The following is a 13,633-nucleotide window of genomic DNA, read 5'->3' on the forward strand; positions in this document are numbered from 1 at the left end:
AAGATCTTGTGAAAAGCACAAAACCATCAAAGTTTACTCTTTTAGCATGTATTGTGGTAAAATGTGTCAAAATAAAAAGGGATGATTAAAGACCAAAATATTCAGACATTATAATTGTGTTAGTTCTGCACTTTAGTTCAAATCATAGTATGCACATTAACAACTCTATAAACTGTGACCACACTTTTACAGCTGTAATCCCTGCTTCATGCAGTCTGTATTCCTTTGTGCGGCACATCATCATTGCTCCATTACACTACCATGCTGTGCCCAAAGAGCTGTTTTTTACTGACACTGTTTTCTCAGACCTCCTCTTAAGAAAGCATCAGATATGTTGTAACTACAGATATGTCGTATCTTTCCCAGGCTGTATTCACACATAAAAACTTAAAAAAAAAAAACCTTCAAAAATTCTCAGGGTAAATTGCATGTATGAGTGCTATATATTTCTCCTTGACTTCACCCAGTCTCTTTCCTGCCACCGCCTTAGCAAATGTTTCCTGTGAAGTTGGGATATGTGGAGGTGTGAACACAGCGTGCCATATTCAGGAAAATTCACTGCAAATGAGTAGGCGAGACTGATGAGGTTTATATCACACAACCGGTACAATATTTATACATATAATAAAGCTGCTTCATACCATTTTCAGCTTGCAAGTATGTTCTTCCCACTCTTTTGTTGACACTGTGGATACATTTACATTTAACTCTCATATAAAGGCAAATAATGCCATAGCATCCACAAACTGTACAACTGCAACACACCTTTTTACATCTTTTCACATCATCTTTTTACATCTGACTCTGGAGTCCCCCCAGTCTGGATATTGTGACAAGATCTTTTTTTGGTGAATCAAGTCCAGGTGTAACCTTGCATAGCAGATGGATACGCCTGTTTCCTTGTTTCTCACTGGCGAATCCATCTCGCAACGCTCCCATCTGAACCGTTTGGGCCCGGTTAGAAAGTGACAGGACCAATCAGCGATGAGGGGCGGTACTTTTGGGCACGGCGGAGTTGTGATGCAAACAAGCAGCAGCAAGAGCTGGTGCAGTTATGGAGGAAGAGATTAGCATGGATGCTGCTAAAGTGCCAGTTTTACCAGAACTTGACAAAATTTCTTCATTAAAAGAAGAACAAAGAACAGCAGTGAGTTGTTTTCTTTTCAAAAACAACAAAAGTCAATTACTTACATGTCTACAGTCGTCATGTTTCGCGTTATTCCTCAGTAGCTGCGCTACGTCACTTTTTTTGCTCTGATTGTTCTGATCATACTCTGAGTTTTTTTCAAAGCCTCTGCCTTTTCTCAGATGTTTCCTATTAAAGCTTTCCCTGATGGATGTGTGAAACACATCCATCTGGCGTGTCAGGTTAGTCCAGGTGCTCAGAATTGTTTAAAATCTACATTTTTCTGGCATTTACATCTTGTTCGTATACAATCATTTATTGAACATACTTCTAAAAAACAAATTACAATGCAAAAGCTTTTAAATGTATAGCTACTCGAAAAGAAGCGCAATAATACTCAGACCAGAACACAACTGCTACCTGAACAGGAGTTCAATCAGCCAGAGCTGAAAGCACCAGACACCATTCTGTTGATGTGGGTGACATTTCTTTGTTACTGTGGACATGAAAACTGTGGTTTTCTTTGAATTCAACATTTACTGTCCTTAATACCGTCACTGCCAAACAATACAGTGCCCTACTGTTAAATGGTAATAATGTTTAGTCAAAAATGAATCCCCAGAACCCTGATGGCCTTGCTGTTATGTCCATGCAACCTGTGGTAGACAGTAACGGAGTACATTTACTTAAGTACTGTACTGAAGTACATTTTTTCAGTATTTGTACTTTACTTGAGAATTTGTTTTTTTGGAAACTTATGACTTTCACTCCTCTACATTTCAAAGACAAATATTGTACTTTTGACTCCACTACATTTCTAGGAATCTTGTCATTACTCGTTCCTTTTAGGTTCAGCATAGCTTTGTAGTCAGATGTTGGTGTTTTTCTTTTATAAAATGCAATTGGCCACACTCTGTGCTCCTCACAAAAGGGAACCAATCACAGCCACCGCTCCCACCTGGGATGGATTTGGAAATAGGCTACGTAATCCTCGCTCTGTGTAGCAAGCTCTCCGCCTTCATTCAAACAAAACTTGGCAATGGAGATGGCAACGCACCCATGGCCATATTCCAGCTCGATGTTTGAGATTTCAGAAATGAGGAATGATTCATATCATCAAAAATTAAATGACAACAGTTGTCCTTACTGTTTTTGATAGCACTTTTGTGGTGAAAATTTTTTTTACAGGTGTTTTTATAGACTTTTTGTAGCAGAGTGGTTCTACATGTCAGTACATCATTAGGTGGTTTCAGAGAGTTATAAGGTTCTGTAAAAGCACTGAGAAAACAACAAAGTAATGTACTGATATTAGAAAATGTACTTTGTACTTTTGAATACTTACGTATTTTTAAATGCATGTACTTTTAAATATTTAAGTATTTTTAAAAGTAAGTACTTTAGTACTTTAACTTGAGTAAAATTTCACAGAGCAACATTTACTTGTACTTGAGTAAGATTTGACAACAAGTATCAATACTTTGACTCAAGTACTGGAGTTGAATACTTTGTCCACCACTGCATGCAGCCCATGTGCAGAGGATGCCTTTGGCTCCTTTTCTGCTTGTTAATCCCCTCTTTACCCCCAGTTGCTGACTATATTGACTTTTTCTTGAAAAGAGTCCCAAAAATAAATCTAAGTATCAATCCCCGTATCTTAGACCTGTTTTTCAACAATCACTGTATTATCAGAGACAAACAGATTGGGTCAAAGTACCACTGACAGTATTGTAACACACCTGAAAATGTTGGGAGACAAGTTGATGTATTGCTACTTTTACCATTTTCATTTTTTTTTTTTTTTTACAAAATCAAAATGACCAGGGATCATTCATCTGTTACTTGTGTACCATATACTCCAAAGACTCTCAGTAACAAGAGCTGCAAAATAAAACATCTTAATTTCATATTTCAGCTCATAATACATTGAGGCTTAATTCCTCCCTGTGTCACAAAGCACAATCTAGCCGCAAAGAACTGCGTAAAAAAAAACACACCAGCAAACCAAGGACATCCACACCATCCGCCCTATTGGGAGGTTGATGAAATGGTTATGGGATAGATTGAAACATCATCCACACATAAGCTAAAACACATTTCCATATTCCATTCCTGGAAAAAAAAAAACGCATATTTGAATGAGCAAGGGATATGTGGTGCATAAGAGGAATGGAATAATCTAAGCTCAGTGACCATACAACCTTTGGAAAATAATAAGGTGAGTGGAGTTGTAGGTAGGCAGGAAGGGAGATTCGTGAGATTTTATCACATGATGGCAAAGGCATATTAATCATAGTCTGGGAACACACAAGCACAACGGTAAGGAAAGAACTCGGGAAAGGTTAATATGTGGAAACGGGTGTAATAATGTGCGGCGTTGGAATACTAAAATGGTATGTTCAATGTGCAGCGAAGCAATCGCTGCACTTTGCCACATGTCACAGTACATAAGGCAATCCTACAGAGATAACACTGACAAAGAAATGTGCAGAAAAATATACATAGTCTGCCAAACAGCATGAATTTGACAATAAAAACAGAATTGTTTGTGTGTGGGAAGCTCGGCTGGTTAAAGACGTCAGTTTGAATCTGACTCAGCCCTTCTCTTATATTTTCCATATTTCTGTATAAAGAAATAATCTCATATATCCTTAATAATCATCAACAACCCCCACTTCAGGAAAAAAACACCCAAAGCCTCAGCAGATGCAGAGGGAAGACAATGTGTTAACTATTTTCAGCTCCATTTATGACTCATATTTTATGACCTTGATAATGACAATAAGACAGCCACAGTGGAAGGAACAAAAGCAAAGCTGGCACTAAATAAAACCAAACTTGAGTGATTCAGCGCAGCTTCTTTTTGACAGTCCGGCAGGCTACAAGCTTTACATCTCTGTTTCAACTGCAAAATCAAAGGGACTGTGTACTCATCAGCAGGCTACAGAGCCGGCTATCTCCCTCATTGTCTCGCGGCGTGGATGTCTTGGCAGCTGGCCCTGGTACTCATGGTGCCATTGCTTCCCACTAATGAATGCAGACAAGAACTGAAAGGTCATATTGGAAAGTAGCAGCATAACTCAAGCGCTGGCTTCTTAAGATGTGCAGTACTGCTGACAAAGACAGGAGGAAAAAAAGTGAGGAGAGCAGGAAGGAAGATCACATGGAAGAAGTATGTTTTCATCAGGGAAACCAGATCCATGTCTGATCTCATAAACTCGCCAATTTATGCTTTTCGCAGCTCTTCATTTTAATAGAGGTGACCATGATGGCTTTATATGATCAAGGTCGTTTAACACAGACGTCAAAAATGTCACTCTTTTTGATCAGTGGGCTTTCAAGTCTTCAGTTTTCATTTCACTTGAAAAAAAAAGGAAAAATGAATCCACTTTTATGTTGTTTCAAGTGGAATCATAAGAGGACTGGACCTTGACTATCATGGCTCCCACAGCAGCAGTCTAAATCCTTTCAATCATGCAGGTTTGCAGCATTTCAACCGGCACGGCGGCTCAAATGTAACCACTTAGCAGCTCTGCATCATTTGAATCAGCAGGAGCTTGTACAGTCTGTCAGTCAGGATCCAGAACCGTTCTGCTTGAGAGAACATATTCTTTAAATTCATTCATGAAACACCCTATTATCTAAACTGCCCTGTTTTCACAAACATTATTCTTACTCGCAGACATGGTGCATTTGCAAACAAAGTCCTGAAAAGTAAATAATTTTGGACATTTGCTGAGCTCAACATCAATGCAAATCTCAGCCTGACAGGAATGGCATCGCAATTCCCCTTTTTTTCCACGGTGAAAAGGTGTTGTAATAAGCATGTCGCTGGTTCAGAATAACAATCCTAGCCTTCCAACACAGTATTGTGCAGCATCAATCAGGACTGTGGGTACTAATGGAGCTTCAGTGGCCATCAGAGGAGGGCAGCCTAGTGATAGATGAGGGAACACGGCACAAACAACCCCATGCATACACAGAAAAACACAAACACACTCCCATCAGTCTGCACGCAAGTAATGATTATGTCTTATGAGAGGCATCAGTGATCCACCCACAACGCTGAAATTCAAAGATATGGACATCATAGGAATAATAAAATGCGAGGATAAACAAATATCTTTCAACTGTTTTATTACACAGACACATCACCGGCAAAGTTAGGGAGGGGGACTATTTAATTAGACCCCTATTAATCACTATAATTGGTCTCAAGCATCCCAAGAGTCTAGCTGGCCAATAGCTTTTAACCTTCTGTCTCTATCCCTGCTGTTGTCCCCTTAACTATTAATATACTGGTGGGCATCATTTCCAAATGACCCTGGGAAGAAATTCCATTGGTTCTCTGTAAGGGGTTGATTATCTCCAACTGCTTATTCATTAAAGGTGGATTACTCCTTAAGAGTACTCTGAACTGGTATCTCCTACAAACATGCACTCTTAGTTAAGCTAAAAATGCAGGGATCAAATGGATTACACCTACAACAGAACAACCAGTAATATTTAAGAGAAATGTCAAAAGATAATTACGCTGCTCTGTTTTCTATAACCTTGTTTTGCCAGATTACAGCAGAATGATGTAAACTGCTGGGATGGAACTACAATGGCTAGCACTTTGTCAGGCACTATGGCCGGCAAGATTGTTTCTTTTTTTTATACTGTAGTGCAATGCAAGACTTCCCACTATTTGGGGCTAAACATGGTGTGACTGTTGACTGCGTGGTCTGTGTGTGCCAAGTCTGTACATACAGCTGGTGCCCCCAACAGACTGGGAAATAACTGGAACATGAGGCCATCTGTCAGGAAGTGAAGAGCAGATTCAGACCAGAGGAGCCATCAAGGCCAAAAGGGTCAGCAGCAGGAGGGAAAACTGAGGCTAGGGATAGGTCCTGATGGTCTTTATACAAACGTATAATACTAGGGTTGCTCATAAGAAGGGGGTCATTTTGCATTTTTTGAGGCAAATCTTAACAACTAAGTAATTTTTGCTTTCATTGTGAACAGGGAAATGCAGAAATAAAAGTACAGCGGCATGTATGGAAGCAATTTTATTATTAACGCAACTGTTTTGTGTCAACATGGCTTTCTCACCGAGCTCAACTGGCTGACTGTACAGCACCAGATCATGACAAAAGTTATGTAAAAACACTTAACAAAGAGGGCAGGTCTTAACTTTACTCTGTTCTACACTATATTACCAAAAGTATTCACTCACCTGCCTTGACTCACATATGAACTTAAGTGACATCCCATTCTTAATCCATAGGGTTTAACATGACGTCGGTCCACCCTTTGCAGCTATAACAGCTTCAACTCTTCTGGGAAGACTTTCCACAAGGTTTAGGAGCATGTTTATGGGAATTTTTGACCATTCCTCCAGAGGCGCATTTGTGAGGTCACACACTGATGTTGGACAAGAAGGCCTGGCTCTCAGTCTCCACTCTAATACATCCCAAAGGTGTCCTATCGGGTTGAGGTCTGGACTCTGTGCAGGCCAGTCAAGTTCATCCACACCAAACTCTCTCATCCATGTCTTTATGGACCTTGCTTTGTGCACTGGTGCACAGTCATGTTGGAACAGGAAGGGGCCATCCCCAAACTGTTCCCACAAAGTTGGGAGCATGGAATTGTCCAAAATCTCTTGGTATGCTGAAGCATTCAGAGTTCCTTTCACTGGAACTAAGGGGCCAAGCCCAGCTCCTGAAAAACAACCCCACACCATAATCCCCCCTCCACTAAACTTTACACTTGGCATATTGCAGTCAGACAAGTAGTGTTCTCCTGGCAACCACCAAACCCAGACTTGTCAGATTGGCAGATGGAGAAGTGCGACTCATCACTACAGAGAACACGTCTCCACTGCTCTAGAGTCCAGTGGTGGCGTGCTTTACACCACTGCATCCGACGCTTTGCATTGCACTTGGTGATGTATGGTTTGGATGCAGCTGCTCGGCAATGGAAACCCATTCCATGAAGCTCTCTACGCACTGCTCTTGGGCTAATCTGAAGGCCACATGAAGTTTGGTGGTCTGTGAAATTGACTGCGGAAAGTTGACGACCTCTGCGCACTGTGCACCTCAGCATCCGCTGACCCCGCTCTGTCATTTTACGTGGCCTACCACTTCATGGCTGAGTTGCTGGTATTCCCAATCACTTCCACTTTGTTATAATACCACTGACAGTTGACTGGAATATTTAGGAGTGAGGAAATTTCACAAGTGGACTTGTTGTACAGGTGGCATCCTACCATGCTGGAGTTCACTGAGCTCCTGAGAGCGACCCATTCTTTTACAAATGTTGTAGAAACAGTCTGCATGCCTAGGTGCTTGATTTTATACACCTGTGGCCATGGAAGTGATTGGAACACCTGATTTCAATTATTTGGATGGGTGAGTGAATACTTTTGGCAAGTCTCCCCCTGAGACTCTTGACAATTTTCATTTACATTTGACCATGCTAACAAATCCTAGTTTGCTTAAGAGGTGTTAGTGGCAGTATTAAATTAATCTTACACAACAGAAACACATCAGCTATTGGCATTGGTGCCTGCCACATTAATTACTAATCATGGACCAATGTTTGTCAGCAGGCCTGGTATCCGTCAACATCAGTTTTCAACTAATAAATAACTGCCTATTCCTATTTTACATCCATTTCAGCATGCACTTCTTTGGCTGGTCAATACATTAGCATTGCAGAAGTAGGATATGAAGGTGCTGATTGAGATTAACAGCTAAAAAAGAGAATTTTACTGATTTGACACAGGTTTGGTTGGGTTGAGAAAAAAGAACCGGCCGAGCAAATGACTGTCCACATCAAACAACACGCAGCAACGCTTTCCTGATCCTTGCAACAACAACCTTCACCCTCTACAGATTTTGTGGTTCTGTAATCATTCTGCAAAATTTGCCCATTTTCTCTGGACCGACAAGTCATACTTCCTACAGCTGCAAGGGTCTTTCACTGTTGTGCATAAACATGTTTAATTTTTCAAACATTTGCTGACACAACCGCTTCTCTGACAGTGTCGATATGTTAAACTGAAAGATTACAAAACTTGCACCTTGAAGATTAGATAAAAGTGAGGCTCTAATGACATAATAATTCTTCCGTTTTCATATTTCATATCAGTCATCAAACAGTCGAGCTGTTTGTGTCACTGACTCCTGTCCTGATCCACTTCATCATTCCATTCTTTTAATTACTTGAGTGAATATTCATGCAAGATCATAACAAGAGCAGTCTTCTGATAGAGCTGATGCATTATGAGTCAGATGTTTAGAACCCAATGAGGAAAGGGTACTAAAACAGCTTAATCAAGTGCTCTTGCTAAGGGCCATAATTGTACTCTGTTTATGTGCCACGTTGCTTCTCTCTCCCCCAGCTTTGAGTTCCTGTTATCGGGAGTATTTACACTGCAGCATTGCTGTGTTAGCGATTAATTAAAATGCTGTCGCTTTAAGTCCAAAACAGCACAGCCATCAAGACGCCTCGGCTGGAATTGATTTGTAGGGCTCAGCTTCTGATGATCTACTTTTATGTGTTAGCTCAGTGAGCAGCTGTGATATATATGATTACTGTAATATGGAAACACTTCACTTGTCACTGATGAAAGCACAGTTCAAACAGACACTTTTAAAAATAATTTGCATGATCAGTAGGCAGAACTTATAAACACTGACGTGAATAAATTGTACTTGAAATCTGTTAAGTGTTTGTTTTCAAAGGTATAATAACCATATTAGAGCAGGATATAAGATTCAAACCTTGCTTTGTTTGTAGTTCAGCTACTGTTTATATAAGAGATATTCAAAACATTTCAATAGGTTTCAAACAGCCTTGTTGCAGAGAAAAAACTTGTCACTCCCCACTTGCATATGACATGTTTACCAAAGCAGAGACTGAGGAAGGTTGATGATTATACACTCCTGCACCAGAATATAATGATGCTTGGAGACAGACTTTAAAAGGAACTGTATGGATTGTGTAAAACTTGCTTTAAGTTTAATCACACTGTTTCTCCAAAGTCCACTCAATGCAAAGCATGTGAAGAAAATGTTCCTGACTGCCTTTGTTTGACAAAAGCCACATTGAGTTTTTATGCCAATATACAATTTCACTCTACCAGAGACCTGGTTTGAAGTGAGCACAAAGGAAACGAGCCAAAAGAATGGCAGCAACCTTTCTAAACCCATCAATCCATCCTCTATGCAGCAGCATGCTGCAGAGGTAGCACTGTGAGAAAAACACAGCCCCATTATTTGTTTCAATGAGAGCACAGTTTTCAGTCTGAGCGTCTGACAGCCATCAACTCCACAGCAGAACTGTTAGGCTGTGCATATCAAAGAAATCACACAAACTCAGCCATGATGTTCTATGAAAGGTTATGTGGCATTTAAAAGCAGCATGACTTTAAGTGCATGCAGGTACGGGTGGAGGTGAGTGTGCAACATAAAGCAAAGACTGGGAGCCCAGAAGTCTACATGTAATTACAATGGGATGAACAGTTGCATCACAGTACAGCCTCTATATTAGAAAGCCACGTCTGGCTTCCCGTGGAGCCAGAATTACAAGGAAATAATTGTGTGAAGAGGCTATGTGCAAGGCAACAATAATCTTCTCTACAACAACACAATTCTTGTTTCTTACAGAGACATGGTGTACAATAAGGCAAAAGAAAACATCAACTAAGAGTGGAACAAGTAATTCTTTGCTGCATTCATAACAAATCATCAAATCTCTAAAAACACTTAGTCACTGAAAGAAAACTGCACATAGACGTCATAAAGGGCACTGCCAACAGGAAATATCTGTTAGAAAGCAAGAAAGTACCTAATTTCATTGTTTGCTGTATCTAAAGTGAGCAGGATCAATATGTAATAGCTAAAGCACTCTCCTTAACCTGGCTAAAGAAGTCCTCCTTGATCCCAAAGCATCAATGAGGTAGTCAATACAGCAGTGAACATGATTATTTCCTTATAGATCCACCCTAAAATGAGATTTGCAAACAATATGACAAAATAATCTAATTGCATTGTTTTCCCCGACATTGAGATTGCAATTTCCTTTGCAATTATTTTTGAAGTTTCCCTTCTTATGTTTCAAGAAACACAACCAATAAATCATAATACATTATAGCCAACACGATATTAAAAAGGTTAAACTAAGACTGGACAATTTTGAAAAAGAAAATGTAGTTGTGATTATTTTGACTCATATTGCAAATTCCTTATGACTTGTTGCACTGAAGGGACTGATCATTTTTATGTCATTCTCATTTTTATAAAAAAAAGTACAAAAATTAGAAAAGAAGGATTTTTTATAAACTATTCTACAAAAAAAAGATGATGATTGAATGATTGCATGATTTGCAGGGTGTAACATCTCTGCAGAAACTGACCTTTTAACACACATTTCAGGTTAAAGACATATTGCACCTTCTGCGATTCGAGAAGTGCAGCAAGTCATTTTGCCATGTAATCTAAATTTTGATTACTTGCCCAGCCCTGGCAAGCTCACTATAATGCATTATGAAATCCTAATTGGATTGACTGATACCTTTATTCTAAAAGTTAAAAAATACAACATAAAACCAGTTAAAAATGAAATAGAGCAGGACAAGAAATAAGAGATGATACTATGCAATCTGCAAACCTTTAGCTGTCTGAGTTTACATGAGCAAAAATTAATAGGAAGAAGTATGAACTTATTTAATCCTCCTGGACAGAATGAGCAAATTTAACATGTAGTAAGACATTAAAATACACCTGCAGGCGACCTGCTATTTATTGACTCAGTTATTCCACCTGGGAGCATTTGAAACAAAATGTAAACACAGTTTAAACATTTAAACAATACTTAAACTGTTGCCTACATTATTGATGTAACATGCAGTTTTAAAGGCATTAATCATGTGCAATGCAACTCTTAGCTGGCTCATCTCAACTCTCCTTTGAGCTTAGGTTTGAGCCTTTATCAACTCTTGATGAATATATCCAGCTTCATTATAATGCCTAAATATACTTACTAAGAATATATCTAATTAGAAAACGACATGGCATAAGTGAAGTCCCTTTGTTTTCATTGTTAAAACAGCACAGATGTTGGTTCAATGTCGCCAGTTACGTTGTTAATAGCTAAACCGAACAAGCCGACGGCCCTAGCTAACGCTGGCTTTCTGCTGCTAGCATGTTTTTAGCATTATGTCTGACATTGGTCGCCTAACATTAAATACGCTGAGGTAGTGGTTGTGGGTCGTCCATTACCTTGGCTGCTTGCAAGTTTGACTGTTAGCTGCTAAACTTGCCATAAACCTAAGTAAAAGCGAGTCTTTGGCAGTGGTCAGGCTGCGTCTTCCACTGGAGCGCAGCTAGCTAGATACTGTGGCTGTGTTTGAAACCGCACACCCATTCTCTACTCCCTTTCCACTATATAGTGAGCAGCATATAGTGGACTATCTAGAGGACTCATTTGCAAAACACAAAAATGATTTCGGACACCATAGACATAAAATAGATGCCTCATTGGCTGTGTTTGCTTGCTGCCGCTCAATATGTCAGCCATATTGCCAGAGGTCAGGCCGCCTCACAAGCATATATAAGTAGGCTATACAAGGGAACTTGAGATTTTCTGAATGAAAAGCATCCGTGTTCACATAAAACAGATTCTGATTAATCATTTATGTACCCACTGGTCTATTTTCATGTATGCAGTGATACTGGCATTCACTACGACCAAAAAATGAACGAGGTCTTTAAAATAAAAACATAAACTGAATGTAAGCAGAGAATATAAAGAAACATACTGACAGATATTTTGAAAATACCTGTTCTTCTCAGTGCCAAGTTAAAGTGATTTTTTAAAAATTGTTTAATAGACGGCAGCCTTTGTAAAAAGCCAGTGAGTATGCGTGTCTGCATGTGAATCTGTGAGTGATAGCTAAGTTTACGAGTGCTGCTGGTGCTACAGAGAGTGAAAATTTAGTCAATTTAGTTGATCAGGATTATGCTGCAACAGTATAATATATTGTATGTCTGTAAATTAAAGCTGAATAAAGGTAAAAAAAAAAAAACATCTTTTTAAATAAAAACTATCTATCTGTCTGTCTGTCTATCTAACCACAAGCTAGCCTTCAGCTCTCAGTAAAGCTAGAATTTTTAATCAAAGAAAATAACTGAAATTTCATTGCTAAAATATAAGAAAGCAGAATCTGCTTCTGTATTTACTAATAAAATCATGTTCATTTGTTGTCCAAGTTGTTTTCATTATCGGTACTTACATGAATGAGTATAAACTATTCATTAAAATCAATTTAATGTGATCGTTTGTGCTTTAAATTCCTACGAACCACATACTCCTCATCTACTCGTATTGCCTTATACAGTGGACTTGCGTTATGCAATATGGCGGCGACGTTGACATACAGCCAGCCAGTCAATTAGGCGTCTACGTATATTATGTATTCGCCTATGATGCCAGAAATGCTAACGGCCAGAGGGGTATACTAACGGATAGCGCAGTATGCTAATTGCTAATGCAGGGGGCTAATTCATAGTCTTTCTAATGAGTTATGTGCCTCGTCACTTTATGTGTGAGGCTAACAATCTCGATATTATTGCTAATTCTATTCACTGAAGCAGCACAGACAGCAGCTCAGGAAAACCTTATTTTGTTACATGAATGTTGGTGCCACTCAATGGTTTTCAGTCAAATACAGATGTGGATGAGATGATTTTTTAAAATAAGAATGTAATAAATAAGCAAATTCGTTGCAATTATTTTATTTATTGCCATGCCCATGATGCAATATCGTTAGCCTATTGTACGCCGTAGTATAATTGCCAAAGTCATATTTTGGCAGAATTGTAATGTCTGCCAAATTACTCTCCTAACACTGCTGATTCATTCTGCCTTATTGCCTATATCCTCAGCCAATCAGAGTGATTGTCACAGTCTATAATCACGATATGCCTATATGAAATCATAGATTTCTCTATTTCTTCATCTAATTCTTAAGTTGCTTCTATTTGTTATGTACACCTTGTGTGGCTTTTCCTTATTAAGACAGTTGTTCACACATCTGGTAGAAATAACTGTTCCACTATTAATTTTAAAGAAAACAAGAAAATGATTTTAAAATAAAAATAAATATTTAATTTGTTTGATTAAAATACCTTGACATGTGGTTAATCATTATCATGATTTTCTTGGTTTATGGGGATAAACAGTCAGATTCAGTGAATGAAGAATAAGTTCTGAGGTCTCATTTTAAGAACAGAAATGGAACCAGATAATTTATAATTCTTCATTTTTTGTGTGGGTTGTTTTTGTTGTCCAGTCAGAAATGAGAACATAGATGAATTTTGTGATATATAATCTAAAAATATATTAAAAACCTGTAACAAATAATCTAATTGCCCTTTTAATTCCCATTCCAGTTATCCTCTGAGGGTAGAGGTCACTGGTCCTGAGTCTACAGGGAGTCTTTGCAGAATCAAACTCATGGAG

The sequence above is a fragment of the Cheilinus undulatus genome, linkage group 13, assembly GCF_018320785.1.
Source record: "Cheilinus undulatus linkage group 13, ASM1832078v1, whole genome shotgun sequence".
Classification (NCBI taxonomy): domain Eukaryota; kingdom Metazoa; phylum Chordata; class Actinopteri; order Labriformes; family Labridae; genus Cheilinus; species Cheilinus undulatus.